General features: G+C 41.3%; 1 protein-coding gene and 1 non-coding gene across 2 annotated transcripts in view; both read right to left on the bottom strand.

Annotated features, from left to right (window-relative positions):
• Positions 1-27675, bottom strand: part of LOC126456680 (UDP-glucosyltransferase 2-like) — a 217885-nt gene that overhangs the window by 129386 nt on the left and 60824 nt on the right. The gene's annotated exons all lie outside the window — the stretch shown is intronic.
• On the bottom strand, positions 16800-16874 carry Trnak-uuu (transfer RNA lysine (anticodon UUU)). Its single transcript has one exon. It is a non-coding gene; the product is annotated as a tRNA-Lys (tRNA).

Genomic DNA, 27675 nt, shown 5'->3' with positions numbered 1-27675 from the left:
GCTCAGTACTTCTGCAGGGGATTTCAGACATCTTGTTGAGACTACGACAGGTCAGGTTGCTGCAGTACCTGGGGAAAAAGGACATCCGACACGATGGTAGGAGGTATCCCATGATTTTAACCACCTCAGTCTCTACTAGTGAGTTGGACCGTGTCTAGAATGGCTGGGCGCGCACCTCCTAGGTTTGACGAAAAGTCAGGCTTTCTGCTGTACATCTACTGCCCCACTAAATCAGCGGATCTTAATGCCATAGAAAAGGTCTGTCTCCATCTGGAAAAGCGGGTAGAAAGCAGCAATCAGTACCCTCGCAATCAGGGTAGCTGTACGGATATAATAGCCAGTGAATGGCTTTATCTGGATATGGCATACTTGAAGCGATTTTTTTTTTACTCTCTTCATAGCGAAGATGAAACCATTTTCATAGCTAGAGGCTGTGTTACTGACTATTATCAGAATGTTTCTCTTTTTGTCAGGAGTGCTTATAAAAGGTAATATGATACCTAGTGGCCTAGTCGTGATGTAGTACATCGAAACAGCTGACAAAAGACAGAGATTAACTCAGTAGGTATCAATATGTGTTCCACCGTGACTTCCACACAACATCTGAAATGTAACGTCCACTGTTCAAAGTGCCGTCAGTGCGAACAAGAGGTGACCGAGACGTGTAACCAATGGCATCCCATTCCATCACGCCGGGTGATACGCCAATATGGCGAAGACGAATACACGCTTCCAATGTGTGTTCACCGCGATGTCGCCAAACACGGATGCGACGATCATGATGTTGTAAACAGAACCTGGACTCATCCGAAAAAAATGACGTTTTGCCATTCGTGTACCCAGGTTCGTCGTTGAGTACACCATCGCAGGCTGTCCTGTCTGTGATGCAGCGTCAAGGGTAACCGCAGCCATGGTCTCCGAGCTGATAGTCCATGCCGCTGCAAACGTCGTCGAAGTGTTCGTGTAGATGGTTGTTGTCTTGCAAACGTCCCCATCTGTTGACTTAGGGATTGAGACGTGGCTCCACGATCCGTTACAGCCATGCAGATAAGACGCCTGTCGTCTCGACTGCTAGTGATACGAGGCCTTTGGGATCCAGCACGGCGTTCCGTATTAGCTTCCTGAACCAACCGATTCCGTATTCTGCTAACAGTCACTGGATCTCGACCAACGCGAGCAGCAATGTTGCGATACGATAAACCGCAATCGCGATAGGCTACAATCCGACCTTTATCAAAGTCGGAAACGTGATGGTACGCATTTCTCCTCCTTACACGAGGCATAACAACAACGTTTCACCAGGCAACGCTGGTCAACTGCTGTTTGTGTATGCGAAATCGGTTGGAAACTTTCCTCCTGTCAGCATGTTGTAGGTGTCGCCACCGGCGCCAGCCCTGTGTGGATGCTCTGGAAAGCTAATCATTTGCATATCACAGCATCTTCTTCCTGTCGGTTAAATTTCGCGTCTGTAGCACGTCATCTTTGTGGTGTAGCAATTTTAATGGCCAGTAGTGTACGTCAATCAGTAACCTGCAGAGTAGTCAGTGGTAAATAATGTTTACTGCATACCCAGATTTCGGTCACTCTACGGCCTCCTTCATTGCTAAAAGACGTGTAGAACTATTTACAGTAAGGTAACGTGGATATTAAATGTGCAGCTGTACCAGATTAAAATGTCATTTAATCATAAAATTCATAACACTAAATGTACGTTAAGACGTTACAGTCAAATACATGGTAATTGTCCAAACCAGATTACTCACGTCGGACGATGAGTTCCCACTGGGGCCGTTGTCTACAGATACAATACACTGGCTTCAGTGTGCGTCATACGACTCTGCAGCGCACTCATGAAAAGTGTGATGCGTTGACGACGCGGATTAACTTTATTTTACAATTCATGTATTTCTCTAGTTTATAATTTTTAGAACTTAAGTACATAAAACAAACGCGGTGGCTGTAACGAACAACAGTGACCAGTATTTTACAATTATACATTTTGGTAGTTGTGTGAACTAACCAAAGGCATCCGTTTACTGCAGCACGTCTTACAACTAAGCACAGTGCATAAAACACAAGAAATCTGTTCAAAATACCTAAGTCAACAAAATTTTTAGTAAAACCGTTTGAGGACAAAATTGGTACACTATACTCCATTTCAATAAAGTGTGCAATGAAGTTAGAAAGATCCAGAAAGAGATTTTCACTCTGCAGCGGAGTGTGCGCTGATATGAAACTTCCTGGCAGATTAAACTTGTGACCGACCGAGACTCGAACTCGGGACCTTTGCCTTTCGCGGGCAAGTGCTCTACTCCCTTTCGCAGACTTAACCATGTCACAATGCAACAGTTGTTTCCCGAGAGTCTATTTTCAGTTAATTTATTGACCAGTTTGGACCACTACACGTCAAATGTAACTGAAAGACAGCTATGTCTCTGTGGCGTCAGGTAGAGCACTTGCCCGCGAAAGGCAAAGGTCCCGAGTTCGAGTCTCGGTCGGGCACACAGTTTTAATGTGCTAGGAAGTTTCAAGTTAGAAAGAGATCTATTTTCGCTGCCAACCATCTTGAAAGTGGGCGTAGTGAACCAGTTTTGTTCTCATACATGGGGATGTCCACTGATGCGATAGGGGAAGGCTTATGGACCTCTTGTAGGAATTGGAAGTCTTTTGTCAACAGCCAAATGGTTGAAATGGCTCTGAGCACTATGGGACTTAACTTCTGAGTGCATCAGTCCCCTAGAACGTAGAACTACTTAAGCCTGACTAACCTAAGGACATCACACACATCCTTGCCTGAGGCAGGATTCGAACCTGCGACCGTAGCGGTCGCGCGGTTCCAGACTGTAGCGCCTAGGACCGCTCGGCCACAAAGAACCGGCGTCAACAGCCATCGTCACGCAGAACGCTGCTTAATGAACAAGCCACGAGAAACTCCCAGTTACGGGATTCGCCCACATCGGTCGGGTCCTAACCGACGCACTGAAATGATAATAACAATCTAGAAATGATTATATTCCTTCAGGTCACTTAGGAGTACACTGCTTCTGGAGACAAACACGATGTATTGTCCACATTATTGCATGATGTAGTTGAAAGTTTACTAGTTGTAACACGAAGATGTGTAAATTACAATGTATTTTATATGTAATTTACGAGGTAATATTTAAGGGAAGAGATTTCTGGTCCTTTTGACAAATCGCAGCTGGTACGATAACTTACAACACCCATCTTGACTGTTCCAGTTCCTTCAGCTGTGCTTAGTATGTCACACAATTTTAATAAATATTGTAACGTAGGTATTTTGAAGATGTTTCGTATTTTTTAAAGCTATGTTCAGTTGTAAAGTGTGCAGTAATAACGGATGCCACTAATTCACACAACTATCACCATGGATAACAGTGAAACATTAGTCACTCTTGTTACGCGTAGTTATAACCACCAATTTTTGTTTTGCGTATTTAAATTTTAAAAATAAAAACTAATGAAATATAGTAAGTGTAAAATAAAGCTAATCCATGTCGTCAACGCATCGCACGTTTAATTAGGGCACTGTAGATTGGCATGACGTAAACTGAAAACAGTTGTGTTCTAATCGTAAGCAGTGGCCTCTTTGGAAACTCAACGTACGACGTCAATAGTCCAGTTGAGTCCATGTGCATGTATGGGGTTCAAATCGTTACATTTATTGATACGTATTTGATGACTGACTAAAATGTTAAACTGTACATTAAATAGGCATACGTATTACCTTACTGTAACTGGTTCTTTATGTCTTTTAGCACTGAAGAAGGCCACCCAGTGACTCAAATCTGGATACACAATAAACACTATTTGCGACTTGTTGCTGAACCCTTTACTTTTTGCCATCTATGTGTGTTTACGTCAAGCTGTGTGTACAAATATTTTTATGGCCCAGAGTGGGAAGAGAGAAGCGTCCAGGGGCCGGGAGCGCTGTTAGAATTCATTGAAGGGCTTCACTGCTAGGCGTCCCTTCTGAGTCAGCTCATCAGTTGTCATCAACGAGGAAGCTTCAGTCAAGTATACTTGTGAGTGATTGTTTTCATAAACATTGTTCATTGTTCATTTTACCGTTGCAGACAAATAACAAGTAACAACTGAACGGAGCGAGGCGGTGCAGTGTATAAGGGCCAGAACGTACATTACAGATGAAGTCTGTCAAATCCCCGTTGTAAAGTTACAGATATAGTTTACTCTTTGAGTGTCGATATCTGTATATTATATGCAGCGGCCTAGCGCAGTAGCATTGTCACCAGGGGAATCCCCAGAGATCGAAAAGCTCGGTTTTCTGCAGGATTTGCAGATGGTGCGGAAGTGAGTGTATTGGGTAGTCGTGGGTGGAAGCCAGAAATATATGCAGGATACATGCCCACGCGCCGTAAGAAGTTCAGTAAAACGATGAATGTTGCAGTTTTCGTGCACGGGATCGAGAACTTATCGATATTAGAAACGAGTCGTTAGTAAAGATCGGTTGAAGCTGTTATTACCTCAGAAAATTAATGTCAAGGTACAATAAGAGTGAAAGTTAGTACGTGCGGGCAGAAACGTTATAAACGTGTACCGTGTCTTGTACTAGACACAAAAAAAACTTCCAGTTCTATAAAATCAGTGTCTCTTTTCAAATCCTTTTCATATCTATTAGAACTGACAAGTTTGGTGATTATGATGGGGCATTTACCAGTAGGCACACGGTCCCATTTTTAGACTTGTGGTGCATGTTCCTTGGGAGTAAGGAGATCACTCTAAGCTGTGCTGCATAAACATTAGTCCGATCACAGCAGTTACATCAATACAGCTGGTTTTAGATAGGACCGTGATATACGAGGGCTGTCCAGAAAGTAAATTACGATTGATCGCGAAATGAAAATCACAGTGAAAATCAGAAATGTTTAATTTGTAACTGTTAGCTACACCTTTCAGCTACTTCTCTACGTAGTCGCCGTTCTGACTCAGACATTCGTCGTAGCGTTGTACCAACTTTCCAATACCCTCATCACAGAAGGCAGCCGCCAGTGCTTTCCGCCAATTCTCTACGCTGGCCTAAAGCTCGTTGTCTGTGCCAAAATGTTGTCTTCATAGCCAGCGGTTCGTTTGAGCAGAGATGAAACTCAGTGGGAGACAACTACGGGCTGTATTGTGGGTAACCAAACATTTCCAATTGAAACGACGCAGGAACATCTTCATTCCTTTACATAGACTTATATTGAGGTAAGGAATGTTAAAAACGTGTGAGGTGCAAATATGGTTGGCAACTGCAAGGTATCTTACGTGCTGCGGTTGAGAAACTGTCATTCAGAAAATGGACAGTGGTTTTGGAGAAAATGATTGTTTTAAACTGTCTGTAGCATTATTGCTCTGTTCAAGCAACCAGTATCTGCAGAGCGTACTGAAGATTCCTTAATGTTATAAACAATTCAATGTAAGCAAATGATGTTATTATGCCATCAAAATCAGTCGCTATAACAATTCATACACAGTATGCTCCGATACGAAAATCTTGCCTTACAAGCATAAATATGATGACATCCGATCTGTACTTCAGATTATAGTTTGGAACTACTTTCGGAATGTGAAGAAAAAAATTCAATATTTGCCATCCTTTGAGAAAAAGTTGCTTTGCGTGGCTTAATCGAAATAAATAATTCCGTTTTGAATTTATGCATTCGGAAATCATGCCGGATGTTCATTTTGGGTCTCTTTATATGTAATGTAAGGTTACTGAAGAAACTTTCGGGAAAGCTCACCTTGAGTGGATCCGATGTGAATAAGGTGACTTCATGACCCCTTTCTAGTAGTGCCTTTGTCACGACGTGAAACGCCTTCTAGTGGCTAATGGACGCAGTTGGAGCCACCACCAGTATCTTCGAGGCTGATGCGATGTTTGTCGACACCAGTAGTAGGAGAAGTACACGAAACAACCCCGCTGGAATAACAGTTCATTTATTTTCATATTTTTTATTGTAGTTTTTGGTACATACTATGCAACCCACGCTTATTACATATTTTGCACATCTAATGATTAAATATTATGTACGTACCTCACAAAAGCTCATAACGCATCATAATAACACATGAAGGATACAGGCAGCAAGTACAGTTATTTTCCAATATTGAGAAAAGCTATAAATGATGTTACAAATACACTATATTGGTCCGAAACGAAATTGTCGCTAATCATAACGCTTATACTATCCTACCGGAAGGTAAAAGTTAAACAATTTTTAGATATGGCAGTATCACCTGAGAGTCAGTCCAAAGTAAGGTACAGAAGGTCTTACACTCAATTACGACGAAGTAGCCACGTCCATCTTTTGGTGATTAAGCCACTTTGCGATTGAGACTAGTCTCATAGAGTATGTATTCAGTCGTTATTGGTCCCTGTCTTTATTTTTTTTCATTTATTTTTTATTGATTCTTAATCGTTGAATTTGCTCTTACAGATAATTTCATTTCCCATCACATAGTTTACTAAGTGTAAACGAACTTGGTTATACAAAAAACTATTTTATAAATACCTGTAGCATCTCACCTGAAGAATATCGCTGGTTTCGTTCCACTATCAGATGAATGGAACTTGTCTGTCTGAAATCGATGGTAATGTAACGGATGGAACAATGAAGACTGCTTTCAGGAAAATATTTTACCTCACACATTCAAGTGTATACGCCTGCGGATCCCCACTATATTACCATGATGATGGAGGCTCTACGAATACACTATTTATCAAGATAAGACAAGCACATCTAAATGCTGAGCCTGGTAGGAGTCACGCCATTTGTACGAGTAATTTATACCTGATGAGGAAAACTCGCCTGCGATTAATTTTTTTTTTCTCTATTTCATGTCTTTCAGTAGATTTACTACTGACCTCCTTGCTTTCGTAACCCTCCACACCTTATCGATCTGTAGGTAACTACAACACACAACACTGTCCACAATCTGTATTACATATTCTAGCTTTCGTCTAGCCCTATTATTTTTCCTTCTATTAAGCTTTGCAGCACCAAATTTACAATATCAAAGTGCCTCGGCAGATGCTCACTTCTTCTAATAAGGATATTCCACAGACTTATTTCCTCCTCCTCCTCCTCATAATTTAAGACTGATTATGCCTTTCAGCGTTCAGTCTGGAGCATAGTCCCCCTTATAAAATTCCTCCATGATCCCCTATTCAATGCATACATTGGTTCCTCTTCTGATGTTAAACCTATTACTTCAAAATCATTCTTAACCGAATCCAGGTACCTTCTCCTCGGTCTGCCCCGACTCCTCCTACCCTCTACTGCTGAATCCATGAGTCTCTTGGGTAACCTTGCTTCTTCCATGCGTGTAACATGACCCCACCATCTAAACCTGTTCGCCCTGACTGCTACATCTATAGAGTACATTCCCAGTTTCTCTTTGATTTCCTCATTGTGCACACCCTCCTGCCATTGTTCCCATCTACTAGTACCTGCAATCATCCTAGCTACTTTCATATCCGTAACCTCAACGTTATTGATAAGGTAACCTGAATCCACCCAGCTTTCGCTCCCAACAACAAAGTTGGTCGAAAGATTGAACGGTGCACAGATAACTTAGTCTTGGTACTGACTTCCTACTTGAATAAGAGAGCAGATCGTAGCTGAGAGCTCACTGCATTAGCTTTGCTACACCTCGCTTCCAGTTCTTTCACTATTTTGCCATCCTGTGAGAATACGCATCCTAAGTACTTGAAACCGTCCACCTGTTCTAACTTTGTTCCTCCTATTTGGCACTCAATCCGTTTATATCTCTTTCCCACTGACATTACTTTTGTTTTGGAGATGCTAATCTTCATACCATAGTCCTTACATTTCTGATCTAGCACTGACATATTACTTTGCAAGCTTTCAATAGAATCTGCCACCACCACTAAGTCATCCGCATATGCGAGACTGCTTATTTTATGTTCACCTATCTTAATCTCACCCAGCCAGTCTATTGTTTTCAACATATGATCCATAAATAATATGAACAACAGTGGAGACAGGTTGCAGCCTTGTCTTACCCCTGCAACTACTCTGAACCATGGACTCAATTTACCGTCAGCTCTAACTGCTGCCTGACTATCTATGTAAAGACCTTTAACTGCTTGCAAAAGTTTGCCTCCTATTCCATAATCACGTAGACTTTCTCCTAGGAACCCTGTCATATGCCTTTTCTAGATCTATAAAACACAGATACAATTCCCTGTTCCACTCGTAACACTTCTCCATTATTTGCCGTATGCTAAAGATCTGGTCCTGACAACCTCTAAGAGGTCTAAACCCACACTGAATTTCATCCAATTCGTCCTCAACTAATACTCGCACTTTCCTTTCAACAATACCTGAGAAGATTTTACCCACAGCGCTGATCAAAGAGATACCTCTGTAGTTGTTACAATCTTTTCTGTTTCCATGTTTAAAGATTGGTGTGATTACTGCTTTCGTCCAGTCTGATGGAACCTGTCCCAACTCCCACGCAATTTCAATTATCCTTTGTAGCCATTTAAGACCTGACATTCCACTGTATTTGATGAGTTCCGACTTAATTTCATCCACCCCAGCCACTTTATTGCACTGCAATCTATTGACCATTTTCTCCACTTCCTCAAATGTGATCCTATTTCCATCATTATTCCTGTCCCATTGTACATCGAAATCTGAAACATTACTGATCGTATTGTCACCTACATTGAGCAACTCTTCAAAATATTCCCTCCATCTGCCTAAGGCATCAGTAGGATTCATCAACAGTTTTCCTGACCTGTCCAAAATACTTGTCATTTCCTTCTTACCCCCCTTTCGAAGACTGCTAATTACACTCCAGAATGGTTTTCCAGCAGCTTGACCCAAGGTCTCCAACCTGTTTCCAAAGTCTTCCCATGATTTCTTCTTGGATGCTGTAATTATCTGTTTGGCTTTGTTTCTTCCTTCAACATAACTTTCTCTGTCTACCTGAGTTCTAGTATGTAGCCATTTTTGATATGCCTTCTTTTTCCTTTTACAGGCTGCCTTTACTGCATCATTCCACCAAGCTGTTTGCTTCATCCTACCTTTACACACTACTGTTCCAAGACATTCTTTGGCCACTTCTAGTACTGTGTCCCTGTACCTTGTCCATTCCTTTTCCAGTGACTGCAATTGACTACATTCAACTAACTGGTACCTTTCTGAGATCACTATTATGTATTTGTATCTGATTTCCTTATCCTGAAGTTTCTCCACTCTTATCCTCCTACACATGGACGTGACCTCCTGCACTTTCGGCCTCACAATACCAATTTCACCGCAGATTAAATAGTGATCAGTGTCATCAAAGAATCCCCTGAATACACGTGTGTCCCTCACAGTCTTCCTGAATTCCTGATATCTTATGATATAGTCAATGACAGATCTGATTCCCCTGCCTTCCCAAGTATACCGGTGAATGTTCTTATTTCCTCACCTTCTTTATTTCGTACCTTATCAGTTCACTTAATTTTTAACACGCTGTCCTAGTAGCTAATTTCAAAAACTTCGAGTTTCTCCTTCTGATTTAAGAAACGCCACATTTCACGTTTCCACCTCGACATTTGGTACTGGTAGGACTCTCTTTCAAGAAATAGTTCTTCTCTGTTGCAACTGAATGTCTTCTTTGCTTAGGCCATCCTGTCTAACTTTGTTTCCTTGACAGGAGAAAGCATTCACTCATACCACTAATGTGGCTGCTTTATTTCCGGCGAGTAGGTCCGCATCACCAGCGAAACACGTCGTTGGTATGCGCTCGCCTTGCACTATTATTCCTCTTTCGGAATTTTTTTAAAATTCCTTCATTGCTTCTTTGACGCCGAGGCTGAACAACGTTAATGATAAGCTGCAACTATGTTTACACCTTCTTTAATCTTATTTGCCTTTTTTGACTTGTGTTTTTGTTACTCCTCTTGGGTTAGAAAAACAAAATGAACACTGCCGTCGTGTCATCTTCAGTCCACAGGCGTCGCTGGTTTAGGATATAGAGTTGCATGTAGTTAGCAAACCACTCTTCCGCTCGTATGTCAGTTTACGAGACTGGAGTCGCTACTTCTCAGTCAAGTAGCTCCTCGGTTTGCCTCACAAGGGCTGAGTGCGCCCCGCTTGCCAGCAGCGCTCGGCAGACCGAATGGTCACCCATCCAAGTACTAGCCCTGCTCGACGTGCTTAACTTCGGTGATCTTACTGGAATGTTGGGTAGATTATGCTGCAAATTACTAGTCTGTCTCTGTACTTCAGCAAAAATCTTCCAAGGACTGTAAATTCCATTTCACATTACCGGAGGCGGATTCCATGTCGACAAATGCTGGTATGGTGTCGAATTTTCTTCACTCTGCCTACCACTACTAAGAGCTTTGTCTGAAATGGTTCTATTGTTCTTTCGCCCTTCGTGAAACTTAACTACTTGTTGTCTAATATGTCTTGAAATTTTCTTTCTATTCTTCTTTATATTGTTCTGGAAAAGACCGGAAATTAGAATTTAAAAGAGCTTCGGAAAACTTGGGATCAAATAATTCAGAAGGGATAGAAAACATTCCATCATTTCTAATAAAATTTGGGTAAATGCAAGCCAAACGACTATTTCAGCTGATGTGTAGAATCTATAAGACTGGCAACATAGTAGTAGACTTTCGGAAAAATATAATCTACACATTTTCGAAGATTGCAGGAGCAAATAAGTGTGAGAACAACCGCGTCAATCATATGAACAGGTCTTGCACCCAATCTCCTGACATAGATAATACACACAACAATGGAAAAGGAAACTGAGAATCTACTAGATGACGATTAGTTTGGCTTTAGGAAAGGTAAAGGCAGTAGAAGCAAGACCGAAGGAAAATAAAGATAAGAACATAGGATTCGTCGACCTGGAAAAATCGTTCGCAATGTAAAATGATGCAAGGTGCTCGAAATTGTGAGAAAGATAGGAGTAAGTTATAGATAAAGACGGGTAACACACAATACGTACAAGAACCAAGAAACAGCCATAAAACAATAGGACCAAGAACGAAGTTCTCGGACTAAAATAGGATGCAGAACTTAGCTCCTATTGTTCGGTCCATACTTAGAAGAAGCAGAGACGGAAATGAAACAAATGTTCAAGAGTGGGATTAAAATTGTGGGTGAAAGGATATCTGTGATAAGATTCACAGATCGCATCGCTGTCCTCAGGGACGTGAAGAATATTCACAGGGTCTGTCGAATGTAATGAATAGTTTAATGAGTGCAGAATTTGGGCTGAGAGTAAATGGAAGAGTGATGAAAGTAGCAGCGTAAATAAAATTAGTGATACACTTAGAGTCAATATTGGGCACCACGAAGTAAATGAAGTGAAGGATTTTTTCTTCCTTGAAAACAGAAGTACGTACGATGCAGTTACCAAAGACGACACAAAAAGCAATTAGCACAGCAAAAGAGGCAATTTCTGGCCGAAATAACTCTCCTGGTGTTTAACATTGGCCTTAATTTGAAAAAGAAATTTCTGAGAATGTATGTTCGGAGCACAGTGAATCATGGATTGTGGGGAAATCAGGAATGAAAAGAATCGAAGCCTTTGAGATTTGGTACTACAGTAGGTGTTGAAAATTATGCGGACATCGTTGTGCGGTCCCTATCATCGTTTTGAAGCTAATATGTCAAAGTTACATTCTATGGTTGATTTCTACGTCTAATGTTAGGCAGTTAACTGCTGCCATCGTTGACATCCATTCCTAGGGGGAGCAGCAGGAACTTTTTATCGTGTTGCTATGAAAATGTTGATTCGCAAGCTGCAACAACCGTTTTCAGATCTTCCTTATAACTTACCGTATTTTACACTAACCTTACACGTACGTTGTTCCAATTCTCCTTTATTATGTGTCAATTTTCATTCCAGCCAGCTTCTGTTTCAGTCACATAAGATTATACAAAGGACACAAGACACTCAAAGCAATTTAAAAAAAGGAAATTCAGAATAATAATGATTTGTTTAACTGTGAGATTTCAAAATAGAGACAATAGTAAAATAAATATAATAATAAAGAACAGGATCTTTCTGTAATTTGATATCCAAAGATAAGATTTATGTAGCTCTTGAAGCTAATTTACCTTACATTACTAATCGTATAATTATCTCTGCATACACTGCAGTCTGCATAGAACCTCCGTTTTCTTCATTTTACTGCCCCATAATGGTAAACCAAATCCGGATGTTGTCCATTATGGCTTATCAGTGGGACAGATCGCAAAATTCGCCTTGATTGACATGAGAAAAGATGAATATATTATAAATTATTATCTTAACCTGTGTAAAACACCGAATCACCTAAATACTGACAGGTTTTCTTCACTTTTCTAATAATATATCCGCCATAGCCGGTCCCAAGCCCGGTTGAAAAAGTGGAGGCGGAGGAGTAACACCTCATAAAAAAACCTTGGTTCACCTGGCCTGGGTGATAGTACCTCGTTGCCAGGGATACGGTGAAGACCTCAACGGCATTGAGGGCGGAGATGAAGATCGTCGGCAAGGCGGAACTGGCGGAAGAGGCAACCTTGCTTTTTGGGATACTGTAAAAGCTATCGTCCAAGGTTATTTGGACAAAGGGCACGACGGTTCCACAGGTTAGTGGCGGTAACTCTACAGCGTCTGTTCCACATGTTAGTGGCGGCTGATCTATAAAACTCAGAAGTGGAACTCTGAGCTTAACCGGACTGAAATCTCATTTTCAGTCACAAACCCAGTCCAATTAAATCAACATGGATACAGCACCTTCAAAGACAAATTACCCCGGGGGGCCAAATCCCACGGCTGAAAAACTGCAAGTGGTCTATTCGGATTCTGGGGAGACCACAGAAGTGTGCATGGAGGTAAATCGGAATACCTCAAAACCCCGTAATAACAAAATCAAACCAAAATCTAGAATTTGTCTAATGACATTTAATGTAAATTCTCTCTTAAAAATGGGAAAACTAAAAAACATCCTGGACAAATCCAGAGAACCTAAAATCAAAATTATTGCATTTCAGGAATCGCGATTTACAGATGAAAATCCTTTTGATTCGGAAGGATACAGGATATACAAAGGAAAACCTGGAAAACGAGCCATGGCAAATTGTCCACAATTTGGAACTGGATTTATAGTAGATACATCAATACTTGATTCAGTCGCAACATTCAAATCTTACTCGGGTCGGCTCTCCACGATGACAATAACATCAGCTAATAATATATACACCCTAATCAACGGACATGCACCAACTAACATCACTAACAAAAACAAAATAGAAGAAGTAGAAGAATTCTGGAACCAATTAGATAATATTCTCCAAAAAATCCCAAATAACCATGTCAAAATCCTTATGGGCGATTTCAATGCACAAATCGGTAAAGAAAAGAAATATCGATATTGGGTAGGTAAATGGTCAGGGCATACACAGACCAACCGGAATGGCATGCGACTCATTGAAATCTGCAAAAACCATGACCTATTTTTCAAATCAACATTTTTCAAGAAAAGAGCCTCGAAAACGAAAACTTGGATCTCACCTAATCCATTTCTAGGTGAATATCAGTTGGATCATGTAATGATCTCCCGCGTAAAAACAGTAGAAATCATGGAACTTAAAGTCCTTAATGGACTAGACCTAGATTCCGACCATTACCCAACCAAATTCTTCCTAGATGTCATTCCAGAAAAAAGAAAATTCACTAAGAAATCCCCACACCGTAAATATGATGTACAAAAGATAAATGGCAATGAACAATTTACAAAAGAAACGCAAAATGTAAAACCACAAAATTGGCAACAACTGCAAGCAGTACTTTTAAATGCAGCTGAAACTGTAGCACCGCAAACAAGAACACGTAAACACCCATGGTGGACAGATGAGTGTGACCAACTGATAAATCTCAGACAACAGGCGTGGCAAAATTGGTTGTGCAACAAAAATCAAAAGACCCTGGAAGATATCAAAGATACCAGGAAAACAGTCACAAAAGAAACACGAACAGTCCGTAAACAACAAGAAAACAAAATATCATAAGACATAGAATATGACTTCAAGAAAAACAATTCCCGAAATTTCTACAGAGTATTCAATCAAAAATTAACAAAGTACCCTCCTCCAGGAAGACTGCAATCATACATGCTTTGTACAAAAAAGGAAGTAAAACAGACCCCAACAACTATCGTGGAATCTCTTTATTGTCAATAACATACAAAACTCTGTCTAAAGCCCTACTAAACCGCGCAGAACCTCAGCTGGATTCAAAACTAGGCGAATACCAAGGTGGGTTCAGAAAAGGTCGACCATGCGTAGAACAAACCCTTAACTTGAAAAACTCAATGAAATATTTACATAGTACTTCAAACAAAAGTTATGTCATCACGCTTGAGGACTTTAAAAAACCATATGGCAGTGTAGACCGAGAATCCCTTTTTGAAGTGTTAGCAGAATTTGGATTAGATCAAAAGACAACAAACATCATAAAAGAAACACTCACGGAGACCAAATCCAAAGTAAAATTTATGGGAGACTTGAACAAAGAATTTGAAATAGACACAGGAGTACGACAAGGGGATGTACTGTCCCCAGTGCTCTTCAATTGTGCTGTTGAAAAAGTTGTTAGAGAACGGAGAAAAGCAGGTGCACCAGCACACAGACTGGGACCAAAACGTAAGGGCGTAGAATTAGACTGTTTAGCATTTGACGATGACATGGCACTGATCGCACAAGACATTACCGACGCACAGAAACAGCTAGAATTATTACAAGAACAGGCAGCTAAAATAGGATTACAAATTTCATTTGAAAAAACAAAATTTATGACTGACATCAAAGATGCACCTTCTGATCTCAAAATTGGTAATAACTACATCTCTCGAGTAAAAGAATTTAAATATTTAGGTGAATGGATTGCAGAAAATTGTAATGAAAAGAAATCTGTCAGATCAAGAGTCCAGAAAATGGAGACGGCGTTTCAGTTAACAAAAAACATTTACAACATAAAGAGTCTCTCGTGGAACTGCAAAATACGACACTACACAACAGTAATTAGACCCGAAGCTCTCTAGGCATCTGAGACACTAAACCTTCAACACAGAACACTAAAAGAGGAATTAGAAGTGAAAGAACGTAAGATAATGAGAAAATCCTAGGACTAAGAACTAAAGATGGGGTACATTATCCAAAACCCAATGCAGAAATATATAAAAATATCTTCAAAATAACAGACACAATGCGCATGAGAAGAATCCGATTCATGGGGCACTTAGAAAGATTGGACTCAAACAGGTTAACGCACAAAATCCATACATTTTTAAAGAACAAAACTACAAGACCGAACTGGTACAAACAGACGGAAAAAGACCTAAGAGAATTAGGGTCTCCAAATCTACATGACAGAAATGAAATCAGAAAAATCACAAACACACGGGGTTTTGAGGAAGAAGAGAGAAAAACTAACCGACATACATGGTCTACGCAACGAAAGCTAGCCCATTCGTTGTTTATGAAGGAATACTGGGCGAAAAGGAAGGCCAACAAATGTTGATTACGCGTGGTCCTAAGTGATCCATCCGCGAAGAAGAAGAATTAGTGAGTTATATCTACTATAACACAATGATGGCACCATAAATAGAGACAGAAGGAAAAAGTACCCGAAACGACCGTCTGGAGTAACATGGTATGGAATTGTAATTACGAAAATTTCAAATCTGGAGAACAAGAAGAAGTGTTTGAAACGTTGTGCTTCTGTAAAAAGAAAAAAAAAAAAACGAGTGACCAAATAGGGTGTAAAATGAAAAGGTACTAAACAAATTAAGGAAGGAGTAAAGTCTGAGATAAAGTATTACTAAAGGAAGGGGCAAGTGACTGTGATTTCTGCTACGATATCCGCTAAAAGTAGTTGTAAACGGCGAATATAGTAGAGGGAACAGACTAGAATATAATAAACATATTAAATTAGCTGTTGCGTGTAGTAGTTACGCAGAAATGATTAGGAACATATATGAAAGACATCAAACCAGACCCAAGCTGGAGAGCAATTGTGACTTACCGTTCATTGTAGTCAGGCTTCGGCGGTAAAGTGAACGCATGTCGTATTGTATGACAGCCTCAAGTCACAATAGTATATCCACAACCTACGGCAGCGGAATTTGTGTGATACAGAGGAGCGGAGAATTTTATTGGAACATGTTATCTACGATTACTTAACGGCTTCCCTCTTCATCTTAATCCGCGACAGCTAACACTTAGCTGATAGGGATGCGCGCGTCATCCTGACACTGCAAATTCCTTCGAACGTGACATGACATTTGTTTTCTGCCTCAGATACCTACAACGGATAATTTGGGGTAATTTACAGTGCCAATTAGAGTTCTGTGAAGCTTGTATGGATACAAAAAAAATAATTGTTCAGATAAAACGACTTCTTTTTCAAAAACAGACAGACATTTGAAGTACTTACGTACTCAGCAAGCCTGATAAATGATCGTGTCTACTTGCAGTACATAGTCCAACACTACCTTGCCCGTTAGATTGTTTCTACGTAATCACAGGCATGTGCTTTCTTGAGTACTTAAAATTAAGATGAAAATCCAAAGTCGGCCAGAGAGTACAGCAGTGTTAGTAAACATTGCAACATTATATGACGGTAGTATCTGTTCCCGAAAGAACAGTTACCGTGAATGACCATGCAGCTTTGCTAGAAATGAAATGATAATTAAATGGACACTCTAGCTGCAAACAGGCGTTGATGTACTTCATTGGGGACATGTTGAAAATGTGTGCCCCGACCGGGACTCGAACCCGGGATCTCCCGCTTAAATGGCAGACGCTCTATCCATCTGAGCCACCGCAGGCAGAGAGAATAGTGCATCTGCAGGGACTCTTCCCTTGCACGCTCCCCGTGAGATCCACATTCCCAACATGTCCACATCACTATATTCGTAGTGCGCCTAATAGATGTTTGCCCATCATACTCATTACTCGTGGCAGATTAATTTACCAAGTCCCGTACGAGTTCGGGCATAGCGTGTGCGTTCGCACAAGAAGGTCAATGGCCGGGAAGCGATATTTTAACTATATATGACGGTAGTATCTGTTCCCGAATGAACAGTTACCGTGGATGACCATGCATCAACGCCTGTCACCTCTGTGATTACACCTCCGAACTGCGTAATACGTAACTTGCTGGTTGTTTCTAGATGGTAACATCTCTTCATTGTATAATTTCATCCACACCCGTACTCTGCAAACTAATGTGAAATGAAAGGCAGCGAGTGCTTCCATTATACAGGGTGGTCAATTGATAGCGACCGAGCCAAATATCTGACGAAATAAGCATCAAACGAAAAAACTACAAAGAATGAATCTCGTCTAGCTTGAAGGGGGACACCAGATGGGACTATGGATGGCCCGCTAGATGGTGCTGCCATAGGTCAAACGGACATGAACTGCGTTTTTTAAATAGGAACCCCCATTTTTATTACATATTCGTATAGTACGAAAAGAAATATGAATGTTTTAGTTGAACCACTTTTTCGCTTTGTGATACATGGCGCTGTAATAGTCACAAACGGTTAAGTACGTGGTATCACGTAACATTCCGCCAGTGAGGACGGTATTTGCTTCGTAATACATTACCCGTGTTAAAATGGTCCGTTTACCAATTGCGGAAAAAGGTCGACATCGTGTTGATGTGTAGCTATTGGACGACATCATCCCAGTGTCCGGACCGTTCGGCGGATAGTTAGGTGTTCAGCCACATGTGAAAGTCCACCACGACCTGCAAAAAATGATGATCCCCAAGTAGGTGTTTTAGCTGCTGTCGCGGCTGATCCGCACCCCAGAAGCAGACAAATTGCGCGAGGATCGGGACTCTCAAAAACGTCGGTGTTGTGAATAATACATCAACAACGATTGCACCCGTACCATATTTCTATGCACCAGGAATTGCATGGTGACGACTTTGAACCTCGTGTACAGCTCTGCCACTGGGCACAAGAGAAATTACGGGACGATGACAGATTTTTGCACACGTTCGATTTACCGACGAAGTGTCATTCACCAACAGCGGTAACGTAAACCGGCATATGCACTATCGGGCAACGGAAAATCCACGACGGCTGCGACAAGTGGAACATCAGCGTCCTTGGCGGGTTAATGTATGGTGCGGCATTATGGGAGGAAGGATACATTATGGGAGGAAGGATAATTGGCCCCCATTTTATCGATGGCAATCTAAATGGTGCAATGTATGCTGATTTCCTACGTAATGTTCTACCAATGTTACTAGAAGATGTTCACTGCATGACAGAATGGCGATGTACTTCCAACATGATGGATGTCCTGCACATAGCTCACGTGCGGTTGAAGCGGTATTGAATAGCATATTTCATGACAAGTGGATTGGTCGTCGAAGCACCAATACCATGGCCCGCACGTTCACCGGATCTGACGTCCCCGGATTTCTTTCTGTGGGGAAAGTTGAAGGATATTTGCCATCGTGATCCACCGCTAACAACATGCGTCAGCACATTGTCAGTGCATGTGCGAACATTAAGGAAGGCGAACTACTCGCTGTTGAGAGGAATGTCGTTACACGTATTGCCAAATGCATTGAGGTTGACGGACATCATTTTATGCATTTATTGCATTAATGTGGTATTTACAGGTAATCACACTGTAACAGCATGCGTTCTCAGAAATGATAAGTTCACAACGGTACATTTATCACATTTGAACAACCGAAATAAAATGTTCAAACGTACCTACCTTCTATATTTTAATTTAAAAAACCTACCTGTTACCAACTGTTCGTCTAAAATTGTGAGCCATATGTCTGAGTATTACAGCGCCATCTACCACAAAGCGAAAAAAGTTGCCCAACTTAAACATTCATATTTCTTTACGTACTACACGAATATGTAATAGAAATGGGGGTTCCTATTTTTAAAAAAGGCAGTTGATATCCGTTTGATCTATGGCAGCGCCATCTAGCAGGCCAACCATAGCGCCATCTGGTTTCCCCCTTCAAGCTAGACAAGTTACATTCTTTGTACTTTTTTTGTTTGACGCTTTTTTCATGAGAAATTTGGCCCGGTCAGGATCACTGGACCACCATGTATACGCATTACGGTTCAGTTGTATCCTATTCGCGTAAGATGCGCAAGAAGAAAGATTTTGAAAATGACTTCAGACTATACTTCGTGGTTCCTATTGGAGCAATACGTTATACGGTCTATACTGGTTTTTGAAATTGTTTGAGTACGTTTTTGCTAGAGAGTTGCCGTCGGTATTCCAGCGACATCCAGTTCGGGTTTCAGCATCTCGGAGACAGGTCGAATATATCTGTGACGCTTCGTACTACTCTGTGTACACTCAGTATCCCCTGACATTATTATCTGCTATAGATTCCGCACACTTGAGTTATATTCTACAACAGATCACACGAATACTTGTAAGTAGTCCTCACTGAAAACTAACTGCATTTTCCTAGTATCATACCAAAGAACCGAAGCCGGCATATGCATTACCTACGACTGAGGCTTCGTCATCTTTCAATTTCACATCAACACAAATTATCACATTCCGGTATGAGTTATCTAATTCAAGGTGTCACTTGTCAATATTGAAGTAATAGGTTACGAAGGTTTTTTCATTTTGTGGAAGGAGTAGCTTTACATTTATGGACATTTAAAGAAAGTGATCAATCTTTGCACAACACTGAAAGGCTACCAAGATCTGACTGAATAATTGGACAGCCTTTTTCCGGAATAATTTCATTAGAACTTCATTAGAAACATCTATGTAATGCGTAGAAAGTCGGTGGTTACTATTAATATTGTTTTCCATGTCTTTAACAGGCGACATGAACAGTAATGTTACAAAAACACTTACTCATTGAAGTTATTTTCACATCTTGTAAGGACTCTCCATGCAATATACCATGCTGCGTGCTCCTTATCGAGATATCCTCAGCACAGACACAAATTTCATTGGAAACCAGATGTAGTCTTAGTATCGTTAATAAGCGTCTGCGAGGGACCGAGCGAAGCGCTTTTTGAAAGTGTACAAATACTACAGCGTCCTGCTTTCCTTGCCGTCATCGGAGAAATATGCGAGTTCTGAATCGGTGTAGGTTGGCGCATGGAGATAATTCTGTTCAGCTGTCTCACTATGTTTCAGTTCATAAAATGCTATGATATTCAGCAACGGGCCGACATCAATATTTTGTAGATCACTTCTCATAGCCTTCTTGTGGACTGTTTCTATCGGTCTATTCTTCAACCCACCTTTTGACAGATGACCTCAATTCCTAGCCTTGGTTAGGTTAGGTTAGGTTATTCCCACAAGAATTCGGGCTTGGTGTGTATCCGCACTGAGAGAATTGACCTTTGGTGACCGTCACCTTTTTGACATAGACATGCATTGTCGTGCCTGTTCTTTTGGACACGTCAGAAGGAACAGGCACTACATACCTGCATCAGACTGGCATTAATATCAGTATTACTTATCTTTCCTGGGGTAAAGGAATAAAACTGATAATGTACGCCTGGATATTTCATGGTCTAGGGGTAGCGATTTCCTATTACAATCAAAACGCCCTTGGGCCCGAGTTCGAAACGCTCCACCCTTAAATTTTGATTAATAATCAGCGTTCCCGGCCGAAGACTTCCGACGTAAGAAGTCATGGCCTTGTCAAAGAGGGCGAGTAGGAGCGGACAGAGGTTGAGAGAGCTCCTTTGTCCTGGGGTGGGAAACTGCCCCTAAAAGCGGAAGCAGTGGCATGAGGATGCAGAAGGAAACGGAAACTACTGAATTAGAGGGACATAACGTGTATCGACAGGACAGGTGGCCTGTATTTGAAAAAGTGTGGTGATGATCTCTCCATTGGCAAAAGAGCCCGGAATAGTCCCACATTCGCATTTCCGGAAGGTGACTGCCAAAGGGGAGGTGACCCTGAGAAGAAGATTGAATAGCCAACGAAAGGATAACGTTCTACGAGTCGGGACGTTGAATGTCAGGAGCTTGAATGTCGTAGGGAAAATCTGGAAAAGGAAATGCAAAGGGTCAATCTGGATGTAGTAGGGGACAGTGAAGTGAAACAGAAAGAAGGCAAGGATTTCTGATCAGTGTAATACCAACAGCAGCAGAAACTGATGTAACGGGAATAGAATTCGTTAAGAATAGGAAGGTAGGGCATAGAGAATGTTACAGTTGAATGATAGGGTTGTTCTTGTCAGAATCGGCGACAAAACAAATAGGACAACGATGGTTCAGATATACATGCGACGTCGCAAGCTGACGATAAGAGACAAAGTATGTGAGGATATCTAGTAGTTATGGGTGCCTGGAATGCAGTTGTAGGAGAAGGAGTAGAATAACAGATTACAGAAAAATATGGTCTTGGCACAAGGAATGCTAGAGGAGAAAGACTAATTGTCTTCTGTAATAAATTCCAGCTAGTGATAGCGAATACTGAGAGTCAGAAGAGAAATAGATATACTTGGGAAAGACCAAGCGATACGGTAAAATTTCAATTAGATTACTTCATGGTGAGACAGTGATTCCGAAATCAGAAACTGGACAGTAAGGCGTAAACAGGAGTAGGTACAGACTTAGGTCAAAACGTAAAAGACCAAGCGATACGGTAAAATATCAGTTACATTACATCATGGTCAGACAGAGATTCCGAAATCAGATACTGGACAGTAAGGCGTAAACAGGAGTAGGTACAGACTCAGGTCAAAACGTAATAGACCAAGCGATACGGTAAAATATCAGTTAGATTACATCATGGTCAGACAGAGATTCCGAAATAAGATACTGGACAGTAAGGCGTAAACAGGAGTAGGTACAGACTCAGGTCAAAACGTAATAGACCAAGCGATACGGTAAAATATCAGTTAGATTACATCATGGTCAGACAGAGATTCCGAAATCAGATACTGGACAGTAAAGCGTAAACAGGAGTAGGTACAGGCTCAGGTCAAAACGTAATAATGATGTAGAGAAGGCTCAAGTTCAAGAGATTACTCAGGAATTACCAATACGCAAAGAAGTTGGATACAGAGGTACTAAGGGATGACGAGACAAACTTGATGTTCTCTAAGGCTATAGATACAGCAATAAGGTATAGCTCAGTTGGCAGTACAGTTGGAGAGGAATACACATCTTGTAACGCCGGAAATGCATATCCTCCTATTTCCATCTATTGTACTATTATTTTTTTTCCTTGTTTTGTTACCTCAAGATATGACATTTCTGTCTCTTTATATATTGTAATTGTTTTACTGTTTGTATATATATATTTATGCACTCATGTCGATGTATAATTGGTTTGTTTCGTAAATATTATTTGTATTTTTACGCTGGGTCTTGCCTAGGGAAAACTGCTATCGAACGATTACATCGATGGGTCGTGTGAAGAATCAAAGTGTGTAGGATCTTTGGTAGTGTTAACTCTGCCGCGTGGAGCGCGGGCAGAGAGAGTCTGGCGGGAGTAGCGAGTGGAGCAGGTGTGTTGTGTGACGCTCCCGCGAGTTGCCGCGCTTTCGGCGTTTGGCAGCATGTAATTGCGCTCGACTCGCGATGATACGTAGTTTCTGACATGGTGTCGCGGACGGGAAGCATTAGCTGGCGCACATCAAGAGCCCGTTTCGCCTGGTGACCGTGTCGAGAAGAAGGCGCGCCAACATCCAGCTTCTGCAACAGCGACGGCCGACAATGAGTGACTGTCGCCACCTCCTCGATCGACGGCTTCAAACCTTCAATCAACCAACAAGGAAGACTAAAAGCACGTAAAGTTTCAGAACTGTATCGCAGACCTCAGCTTTTCAAATTGTTCCATTTGCCTCGCAAAATTACAGCAACTTAGCATGAACTTTTGTTGCTCATTGTCCCAATTGCATTGCCAAGCAGGGTCCCTTCCTTTTCCGAAATGAGCCCGAGTGTCGTTGAAATTCAAACGCCAGCATCATTCGATTTCACTGCTTTAATTTCAAAGTTCAGCTGGCTACAATATTTAGATTGCACAAGCACAAATTAAGAGTGCGAGTTTTGTTACCGTATTTTAGCTTACCTGTGACTGCAGATCAGCTTGGTACGTACTAAATTTTACTACTGTTAATTGTTCAGAATCGTTTAATTCAAGTTCAAAGTTAAATCTTTTCTTTCTAAATTGCGTAGATTCAAGTAGCTTTAGAAATGATTGTTGAGGTAGTCCAAGACTAACTGTATTTCGATGTGCTTCAGAAAGAAAGCTCACTATTAACTTCAGTCACTAAATTAACTTTCGATTTTCCGGTTTCATTAATTCTTTTGCTAAATTAAGTGTAGCGAAATTTATTACTTCTGACAAACTTTCAGTTTTCACACTACACGTGTCAACCTTCAGTTGCCACGCTTCTAGTACTAATTATATGTGTAATTACCTTTCCTTTTCAGTTACTATAGTAATTGTCCTTAGGACTGGCGACCGTAATTTCCCCCAAATCTCAAATATCTAATTACCGCTAGTTAATTGTTAACGTAACGGCCGCACATTTACTTTCTTCATTAACTTTACCCCTTTTCAAAATTAATTTCCACCAGTTTCATTTGCATTTTTCCTTTCATTTAGATGTAACCCTTTCCTCCCTCTTTACCGACAGATTAACTTCGGTGACGATTGCTTTTCCCAAATTTCCATTAGGTACACGCGGTTTAATTTTTCACTGTCATTAAGGTCGATAAGTGAGGGGGAGGTTACACGTGGCGACCTGGTGACAGGACAATCTTCAGATTTGAGGTTGTTCTGGACACGAATTTTGTTTGGTGCAAATGTCGTAACAAAGTATTGGTTACGAACAGATAGTTACGTCAGCGAGATTAAGTAGTGGGAGGAATCCTAATTAGATTTGAGATTTGTTATTTATATTGAAAATTATTAGAATGAGTGAAGGCAACAATTACCAAAATTTGGTAGACTTGGATACGGAACAATCGGTCGAACAGTGGGAAACGCGCACCGCGGTACCCATTGTTCAGGGGCAGGCGACTAGTGTGAAAGACGCGACCGCCGAAACGCAACAAAGAGCAGAAATGCAATTCCAAACTTTAGAAAATGTTTCGGAAGTGAAAATCAAATCTGAACCCCTTGATGACGAATACGCGGGGACAATTAAAGAGGAAGCCGCTACGGAAGTAAAACCGGTAGTTTCCGGGAATTTAGCTGATTTATTGAATGTTTTGATTAACGAAATCAAGGCTCAGTCTAGCAAGATAGAAACTCATGCGGCAGAAATTAAAGCTCAGGCTGCCAAGCAAGAAGCTCAGTCTGAAAAATTTGAACGGATGCTAGACAATCAGAACAAAGCTATTAACGTTGTTATCAACAATGTTGGAGTTGTTAACACAAAAGTTGATAAAATCAAAGAAAATATTGTTGTAATTAATACCGAAATCGGTAATCTTAAACAGGAAATGATAGGCGTTCAGGCCGAAATTGCGAGCATAAATACTCGTTTTAATTCCGAAATTAGCAGAATAGAGAAAAGTGTAGGAGAATCAGTTGCTCCGATCATCGAGAATAAGGTGACGGAACAAATTCAATTAGTGAAAAAAGAGGACCAAAAGAAGGTGGAAACTTTAAAGGTTTTAGTATCCGAAGTATATACCAAAGTGACGAAGCAGGCTAATACCTGCGAAGAACAAGAAAAGGAAGTAGAAACGCTTGCGTCAACCACTTTCCAAGTAATTACGAGAGTGTCGGAATTAGAAAAGAAACTTGACGAAAAACAGAGCTATGTGCCAATCTGTGCACATAGTTCGGAATTGTTGACGAAAGAGGAGCGGTTCGACCCCTTGAAAAAAGGCGGTATACATGCGACGGATTTCATTAAAAATTGTGAAAGAGTTTTACCCAGATCATGGACTAATGAGAGAAAAATTAATGCGGTTATTGATGTGTTGGCTGGTGATGCCAAGCGTTGGGGCTTAAACCTTAACATTACGAACCTGACTTTTGACGAGTTTAAAAATTTGTTTCTGGCTGAATACTGGTCAGAGCAAAAACAGCAAAGTGTCTGGCGCGAATTTGTCGTATCGAGGCCTTTCGATGCGAATTCGCGCGGCTTGATGAAGGAGTTTTGTGAGGGCTGGATCCGAAAGTTGGAATATTTGCGTGATCGCCGCACGGAATCCGAAATAGTCTGGGAACTCTACATGAAGCTTCCAGATGATACAAAACGCTACGTAGGAAGCAATTACAGGACAATAAATGATTTCCTGGAAAGAGTGGAGGACGAGGACAATTGGCGCAATAATCGCGACAGTGGTAGAGGCCGTGGTAACAACAACGGGTACCACAGCAACCACAACAACGATAACCATGGGAATAATGCATACCGCAACCATGGCAGCAATAGTAATAATGGTTCGCGCCGTAATGACAATCGGTACAATGCAAATAATAACAGGAATGACGGAAACCAGTATCATACTAGCGTGATACGGGCTGCGCAGAATAGTAATAACGCCAGAGGGTGTGACCAGCCTCCTCAGCAGTATCCGGGGAGCGTATCTGCTGGGACGAGACAGGGAAACCATTAGCCGCGCCGGTGAGGGGCCGACCAGGCGTGGAGAAATTTTGGCGGCCCAATAACAGGAGAAAACCCAGGTGTCGTCGTTATGAAAATTCCGTATGGAATAATCAACGGCGGGAGAGTGTGCCAGTATTAGGAGAAAGGAGTGCGCCCACAAGTAGTAGATCAGCTGCAGACACGGCAGTAGAAAATACAATCACTGTCAGTGAGAACGATTTAAGTAGTGTTTCGGAAATCGACTATAAAGTGGCAGCTGTAATACCCACAGCGGAACTGGAGATTGAGTTTAAGAATGATTCGCAAGTGTTGAAAGAAGATCAGATGTCGGATAAAACGTCCGTCATCGAGCGAGGGGATGCAGAGAGGGATGAGGTCTGGTTAAGGCAGTTCGGTCGCTTATACGACGAACTAAGAGATTATAGGGGCCTGTACGGGAGAAGTGTTTATGGGGAGCGCGGGCAGGATTTGCCGCGTCTCGTCCCGCAGGAAGATAGTGATTGTGAAGTGATGGAAAGTTCTGGCCCTAACCGGCAGACTTTACTAGAAATAGTTGATGTTAAGGGGGAGCACGAGCAAGATTCGTCGTGTTTCGACCCGCAGGAGTTAGATGTTGAAGTAGTAACGGAAAGTTCTGGCCTTAACCGGCAGACTTTACCGAAAGTTATAGTGGTAGAAGTAGCCGACCCATCCGACGCAAACCTCCAGTTTAAACATTGCGAGAGTATTAAGGAGTAAGATTACGAAAATTTTAGTGATAGCCGGACACAATTGGTAGAAAAGCACATAGATTACAGCTTGTATGAGGTTAGAGCTGACATTATACGGTCAGACGATAGCAGTGTGGGTTGCGCAGATCTAGAGGAAGTAATTGCAGATACTACTGGGCATATTTCTTCAGGTAGATTGGCAGATGAGATCAATCTGACTAAAGAGGAATCAACGAAGGTGACAATTAGTGAATTGATAGCAATGCAACACTCACTAGTTGACGAGTTACAGGAAAAGGTTTCGGTATTGGAGGCGAAGCTACAGACTAAGCCTCAGGACAGACGTGTTGAAATTAAAACTGTATGTGAACAGAGGCTGAAAAAGCCGCCAGATAAACCAGATTTAGGATCAAAGCCGGATGGTTTTTTCTGGAATGACCTGGATATAGACGAGGATTTACTGTGGGAAAACAAAGAAACAGTCGAGGACAAGTGTAGACAGATAGTAGTGTCTGTTAATATGCACGACCTACAACTAAACGTGTTGATTGACACCGGTGCAGAATTGAGTGCTGTATCTGGGAAAATATTTGAGTTACTGAAAGACAGACCTGGCATCGTAGTTATGCCAGTAACAGGAGTGAAAATTATCGGTGCTACTGGGAAGGCCAGTAAACCGGTCACAAAACAGATTTTTGTCAACTTCGAGATATGTGGGGCACGATTTGAACAAGAGTTTGTCGTCGTGCCAGACTTAACTACGGAAGTAATTATCGGGTTAGATTGGCTATTAAAGTACCGTGCAGTGATTAACTGCGAAAGCAAAACTTTGACATGTATGTCACTAGATAAAACAATGGTAGTTGGTTTTGACGAGGCAGGAGACGGTGTGCATAGGCAATACCAGCCTATACACATTGTTAACTGGCCGGATGACATTGACGTAGGAATGAGTTTGAGCTGCCGTAACATGAGGAATCTCGGCATTGACAAAAGTGTAGAAAGTGAATTGGAAGAGATAATCAAATTCCCTCCACGGATTGACATTAGTATTGGTGTGAAAAAAGATCGTTTGCGAGAAGTAATGAAGCTTAAAGCCGATGCTCGCATACGTCGTCATGACGCTAAAGCGCGTTTTGCTAAGTTTGCGATCGGAAACTTAGTACTTGTAAAAGCTCATGAGAAATCGAGCGAGATAGACAATGAAATCACTAAATTTAAGTTTGTTTATAATGGACCATATAAAGTCATTGGTATACCTCACACAAATGCTTATTGCTTAGAGTATCCAAGCTCTGGAATGCTATTAGGTATACGAAACATTGTAGACCTGAAATTGTACCAACCAAGGATTGATTAGTACCACAG

This window comes from Schistocerca serialis, chromosome 2 (assembly GCF_023864345.2).
Source record: "Schistocerca serialis cubense isolate TAMUIC-IGC-003099 chromosome 2, iqSchSeri2.2, whole genome shotgun sequence".
Classification (NCBI taxonomy): Eukaryota; Metazoa; Arthropoda; class Insecta; order Orthoptera; family Acrididae; genus Schistocerca; species Schistocerca serialis.
The sequence above is the reverse complement of the archived record's forward strand: the minus strand, read 5'-3'. Positions and strand labels throughout refer to the sequence as shown.